Source organism: Salminus brasiliensis, chromosome 23 (assembly GCF_030463535.1).
Source record: "Salminus brasiliensis chromosome 23, fSalBra1.hap2, whole genome shotgun sequence".
NCBI classification, from domain to species: Eukaryota; Metazoa; Chordata; class Actinopteri; order Characiformes; family Bryconidae; genus Salminus; species Salminus brasiliensis.
The window spans coordinates 11,701,157-11,707,793 of NC_132900.1; positions in this window are offsets into that span (position 1 = coordinate 11,701,157).

Below are 6,637 nucleotides of genomic sequence, written 5' to 3' on the forward strand. Positions count from 1 at the left end.
CTTCTACAGATTTCTTTAGAGTGTCTACCTGTATAGATGTGAACTTTTCTACACTTCTTGATTAGGCTTTTTACTATATACATTTCTTTATGAAGTGTCTAAATGTATGAAGGTCTACTTCTGCACACATCATATTCAATTCCAACCTTTTTAGATGCAAAGTTTCCTTTGTAAATGTAAATGTCTATACATTTTTTTAATGCATTTCAAGATGTGAATGTTGATGAACGTCTTTAAAGTTTATTAAGTACACTTTTAATACAAATTGGGATTATTTATGAGCTTTTTTATCAAATTTCTAACCATGTCAAAGTTGTAATCTGTATGTCTCTAATAAGTATCTACCTAATGTAAAGTGTGTGTTTTTAACTTGTTGACCTCTTTATCTTTCTCAGGGTGAGATAAACCTCTTTCAGTTTAACCACAGATTAAGACAGAGTTGGTGAAGCAGGGGTCAGTATTAGTACAGACTTACTAAAGCAAACTCGGAATGCTCTCTGCTTTGTGTAATTGTGAAATCCATCATAAATATTTGCAGTTAGGGTTATTTTCATTGATGGCAATGTGATGGCAAAGTATTTACCCAGTATTTGCACATTTTACATGTGGGTTACCCCTTGAATACAAATACAATCGTCTAAATGTTTTACTTTACATATTTTTAGTAACACATTATTAAACACTAAAAACGTTTCACACCAAGGGGAAATAAAACAATGTAAAAGATATATGTTTTTATTCTTTCTGAATTGGAATCAGATTTGACTCAAAATACTTATTACTTTCATACTAGTTTTATTACAGCAGTTATGTCTTAAGATTAATAGCTGAATAATAAATTAAGGGTTCAAGGTGTAAACCCAAACAGTCAAACAGAAGCACATGTCTGTGTGGTCTACTTAAACATTCATAGACTACAACTGAATAAATGTCTCACATACCTTTATGAACATGAAACAGTCATCCTGCTCTTTGTGCTCATAGACTTCACTGTGTTTTTCGCTTTGGTGTAAAGCTGCTATCTGACTGATGTCTGATTAAGTCTGTTCGTTGGACCTTTGGACGGCTCGACTATTTGAGACTTTTGCAGAGACTGATGAAGAAATAACGACAAATTTAACATTTCAGGATTCATGACAGCTGTTTGTCCAAAACTAGAATTAATACTGTAATTATCCCAGAACATTTCTGAGAAGATGTTGTTTTTTTTATATATGGCAATCAGTGTCATGCCCAGCTTTGGCTGGCACAGACTGTCTACATGACCTGCATGGTGCCCTTTTTGTTCATTACATGGAGTATCTAAGTTGCAGTGGGGTTTTACATGAGCTGCATGTTCCACTTACCAGACAAACTGGGAATCAAGCTCAGTGAAGACGGTCTGGGACACGGTTGGTCTGGGAGAAGGGGCGGTGCTGGCTCTACTTCTGGTCCTTACTGCACAGACTCTGGTTGCAAATTTGACAACATGGCAGACAATTTTGGCTTTCTACAAAACAGAAGGGGGTTGAACCACATGTCATAGTTTTCTACAGTCATTGGGCAGACGTAAGCTCATAGGCTTAATGGGTGTTGTTGAGAACTGTAGGATTTTGCTTAAGGCCCCAAATAAGCGGGTGGTGTAATGTTGAGGATATCAACACTGCCCATCATGTGGGATTAGGGTTTGATTCTCAATTACACCAGTAAAAGTCTCTGGCTAACAATATGCCTACATTAACCTGAATGCCATGTATATGCAAACACTAGGTCAGTGACGGGCGGTTGTGTTTGTTTAGTGCTCTGTGGGGTCCGGGCATCCGCAGCCCATGTGCACCGATACACGGATCAAGAACTCATCGGTCTTATTTAGCGGTTTATAAAACGTATGTATAAATGAATCCCAGATCAGCATTCTTACTCAGAGATATGGCCTTGGATCCTCATTAGATTTTTATTTACAGGAGAATTAAGAAAAACCTTTTCTTTCTTTTTCTTTTCCTCCTGTTGGTAAAAGTTGGCCTTGAATTAGGTGTAGGTTTGGTGTAGGCATTTAACTCGTCATAGATTTGTCAATGGAAATAATGCGGTAAGGCAGAATGGAGGGGGTGAGTGTGTGTATGTGTGTGTTTCAGCTTAGTCTGCTGTCTGTAGCTTTATGTAGGTCAAAACACCAAAATGACACACCACCCACCCTCTTCCCTTCACCCCTCTCTCTCACGCTGTCTCATTCTGCAGTGCAGTCTTTCTGGGGGGATTTAGCCTCTTCTCTAGAAAGCGTTGCTCGGTTTTCCATCTTTGCTCTTCATGTTTATCCAAAACTTTCCATACCTGCACATTATGTAACATTATTTACTGAGCTTCTCAACGCTTCCCTCAAAACACACAGATCTTTCACAGAAGGAGCTTTTGTATAGCGCCTCAATACTAATTGAAGGGAAGGGAGTGGGGGTTCCTGTTGTTGAGGGTTATCCATTACCCTGGAGTTACATTACTAACATGAGGATATTGTTTCTGCTGCGGCCTTTGCAGGGAACATGAGCCGCATTAGCGCGCTGCTCTTTGGCGACGCCTAGCGGCTCTTAAGGGCGCTGCGTTCAAGTGTGCTGCATACGGAAACCCACATGAATACTGATGGGTGTGTCTATGTGTGTTGTGGGAGAGGGCGGAGGGGGGGTGGCGTGGGGAGAAGCAGACCCGGGGGTGATGATGAAGGATGTAACGGTGCAATATGCGCTGTCGTCGACGCTGCAAAGAGTGCAGCTGTTATGTAAAAGCCCCCATGTCATGCCAGAATTCCCCACCAGATGCCGCTGTTTCTCCTCGCCAGTTCTCAGACTTGGTGCGTTTACATAACACAGCGTTAAAATCCATAGATACGTTCACTATACAGGCAAAAGTATTGGGACACCTGCTCATTTACTGTTTCTGTCCAAATCAAGGGTATTAAAAAGAGCCTATCCTGCTTTTGTTGGAGTAACTGTCTCTCATGTCTAGGGAACGCTTTCTACTAGATTGTGTGAAGCACTGCTGTGAGGATTTGATTGCATTCAGCGACAAGAGTGTTAGTCAGGTCAGGATGTTGGATGATTACCACTCTACCTCATTCCCAAACTCCCCAAGCTATTCCCAAAAGTATTAGATGGAGCACCAGCCATCATTCCAGAGAACACAGTTCCACCACTCCACAGCTCAATGCAGCCCCATGCTGGGGAGCTTTATACCCCTTTAGCTCACGCCTAGCATTAGGCATAGTGCCAATTGGTTCATGTTTTTCTGCTCCTATTTCATTAACAGTACTTATCTACAGGGATTAGACAAGCTGTGTTTGTGTGTGTGTGCAATTGCCTGAGTTGCACCGCTACCTGTCTTAAACTTAAACTGCCATATTCCAATATGAAAACCTTGCAAAAATGACTATAAAATAGGCCATTATGCATACATAACATAAGATGAAATGCATTGATGAGTCCATTGCAACATAGATGCAGAGCTTACCAGTGAGTAACTTTCAGTTCAGTTCAGTCCTCAGTCCAAAAAGCTCAGTAACACTGGATTAATAACTGATCACAGTGATTTGTCAGTCTACTCAGGCTTTAATAGAGCTCAGTAACACTGAGATAAATAACTGATCAGCACAGTGATTTATCAGTCTACTCAGGCTCTAGCAGAGTTCAGTAACACTGAGATAAATAACTGATCAGCACAGTGATTTATCAGTCTACTCATGCTTTAGTAGAGTTCAGTAACACTGAGATAAATAACTGATCAGCACAGTGATTTATCAGTCTACTCAGGCTCTAGCAGAGTTCAGTAACACTGAGATAAATAACTGATCAGCACAGTGATTTATCAGTCTACTCATGCTTTAGTAGAGTTCAGTAACACTGAGATAAATAACTGATCAGAACAGTGATTTATCAGTCTACTCAGGCTTTAGTAGAGTTCAGTAACACTGAGATAAATAACTGATCAGTACAGTGATTTATCAGTCTACTCAGGCTTTAGTAGAGCTCAGTAACACTGAGATAAATAACTGATCAGCACAGTGATTTATCAGTCTACTCAGGCTTTAGTAGAGCTCAGTAACACTGAGATAAATAACTGATCAGCACAGTGATTTATCAGTCTACTCAGGCTTTAATAGAGCTCAGTAACACTGAGATAAATTACTGATCAGTACAGTGATTTATCAGTCTACTCCTGCTTTAGTAGAGCTCAGTAACACTGAGATACATAACTGATCAGCACAGTGATTTATCAGTCTACTCCTGCTTTAGTAGAGCTCAGTAACACTGAGATACATAACTGATCAGCACAGTGATTTATCAGTCTACTCAGGCTTTAATAGAGCTCAGTAACACTGAGATAAATAACTGATCAGCACAGTGATTTATCAGTCTATAATATTTGTAAATATTAGTATTGCAGAATTTGACAATAACCACTCCAATAATGCTAAGAATGCTACTATTACATCTAATAATAATGTTATAACGTCTCATCTCTTTCTCCATATTCTTAAAATAGAGATAATCCAGTAATGCAGAAGAAGGCAGCAGTACAAACATGCTGTAATTGCTTTCTGGAATGTAACAGGCTAAAACACACACTCACAAACAGTTTCACTTTTGCACGACCCTGAGGCAGCTTACAAGGCCAGCAAGTTATTAAAAGAGAAAGAGAGTGACTTAAAGAATGAGAGAAAAATTGCACTTTGGGGATTCTGTGGATGTTTGATCATGGTGTTTGTTTAAATAAATGTAGAGAAGGACAGCAAATAAAGTGAGCGCCAGCAGAACGGTAACCATGGAGATGTAGGGGATGAAGAGTTTGTGGCTGAAAGACAGAGAGAGAGAGATAGAGATAGAGAGACAGCGGGAGGGAAGCAAAGAAAGGGGACGTGGAGGTGGTGGAGGGGTGGTTGAAGAAAGGGCAGTAGACAGGAGAAAAAACAGAGGGATTATAAAGAATAGAGAGAGAGAATATAAGAGATATGCATAAGGATAAGGCGAGAGACCAGTGGAAAGGGCAGCAGACAGACAGGGAAAGAGGGAGGGAGGGGAGAGAGAGAGAGAGGTGGCCTGTTGTGGCCCTTGGTGAGGGGTAGAGGAGGGGGGCTGGAGCAGAAGTAGGCCACCAGGCCACAGAAAGACCCCGTGCATCAGTGAGAGAGATGCTCCATTCATTGTGAACAAAATTGAGTTGTCATTCTATTTTCTGGCTCATTGCTGAAGGCTTGACTACCTTTACATCACGCACAGCCTTCTGTCTCATTTTGTCTGCTCTGCTTTTCCATGAATTCAGATAATATGACACCCAGCTGCACTTCTTTCTTTTGTTACCCGTCCTGATTAGTTTCCGCCTCTCTTTCTCGCTCTCATTACCTTTAGTAATTAGTGTCCATATCTTTCTTTTCTTCTCTGTCCTCTGTCTTAAAGAGACTTATCTTATCTTTATCCTTTTCTATCTACAGATTTCTGCTATCAGAATTTGTGTCTCTGAAGTGAAGGCAGGAAACCTGTTTACACCTTTAATGCAGGTCAGTGTAGCAAGATTTACAGATCATTTCTATTACTTAATTCATCATTAAAAGAGTACCTGGTATTTCTGTCTGTCCCTCCTTAGAACATTCATCTGCTCAACCTATCTGTCCATCTTTCCATGCATCTGCTTGTCCGTTATCTGTCCATCTATCCATCCGCTTATCCGTTCTCTGTCCATCTATCTATTCATCTGCTCTTCCATTGTCTGTCCATCCATCAATCTGTTCATCCATTATCTGTCCATCTTTGCATCCATCTGCTCATCTATTATCTGTCCATCCATCTGTTTGTCCAATATCTGTCCACTACCCATCCAGCTGCTTGTCCATTACCTGTCCATCTATTCATCCAACTGCTCTTCCATTATCTGTCCATCCATCCGTCCACTTATCCGTTCTCTGTCCATCTATCTATTCATCTGCTCCTCCATTATCTGTCCATCCGTCCACTTATCCGTTCTCTGTCCATCTATCTATTCATCTGCTCTTCCATTATCTGTCCATCCGTCCACTTATTCGTTCTCTGTCTATCTATTCATCTGCTCTTCCATTATCTGTCCATTCATCCACTTATTCGTTCTCTATCTATTCATCTGCTCTTCCATTATCTGTCCATTCATCCACTTATTCGTTCTCTATCTATTCATCTGCTCTTCCATTATCTGTCCATTCATCCACTTATTCGTTCTCTATCTATTCATCTGCTCAGCCATTATCTGTCCATGTATCCACCTGCTTGTCCATTATCTGTCCATCCATCCAAATGATCATACATTATCTGTCCATATATTCATAAATGTGCTAATCCTTTTTCTGTCCATCTTTCTATCCATCTGCCTCTCCAGTATATGCCTATCTATCCACTGTCATTGTAATAACCTGGTAACTGTGCAGAAGGAAAACCATTTCTAACTGTAGTCAAACAGATTTGTTTCCAGGTACTATTTCTGATGGTCTATAAATCATCTATTAATACATCCACTTCTTTTTTGTTCTCTGTTGACACTCTTTACAAGCTCACACAGCCTCCAAATAATGAACCATTTGTTGGTTGTATGTTCTAATAGTAAAAGAAAACACTTATGATGAGATAATGTGAAGTGCTCTTTAATT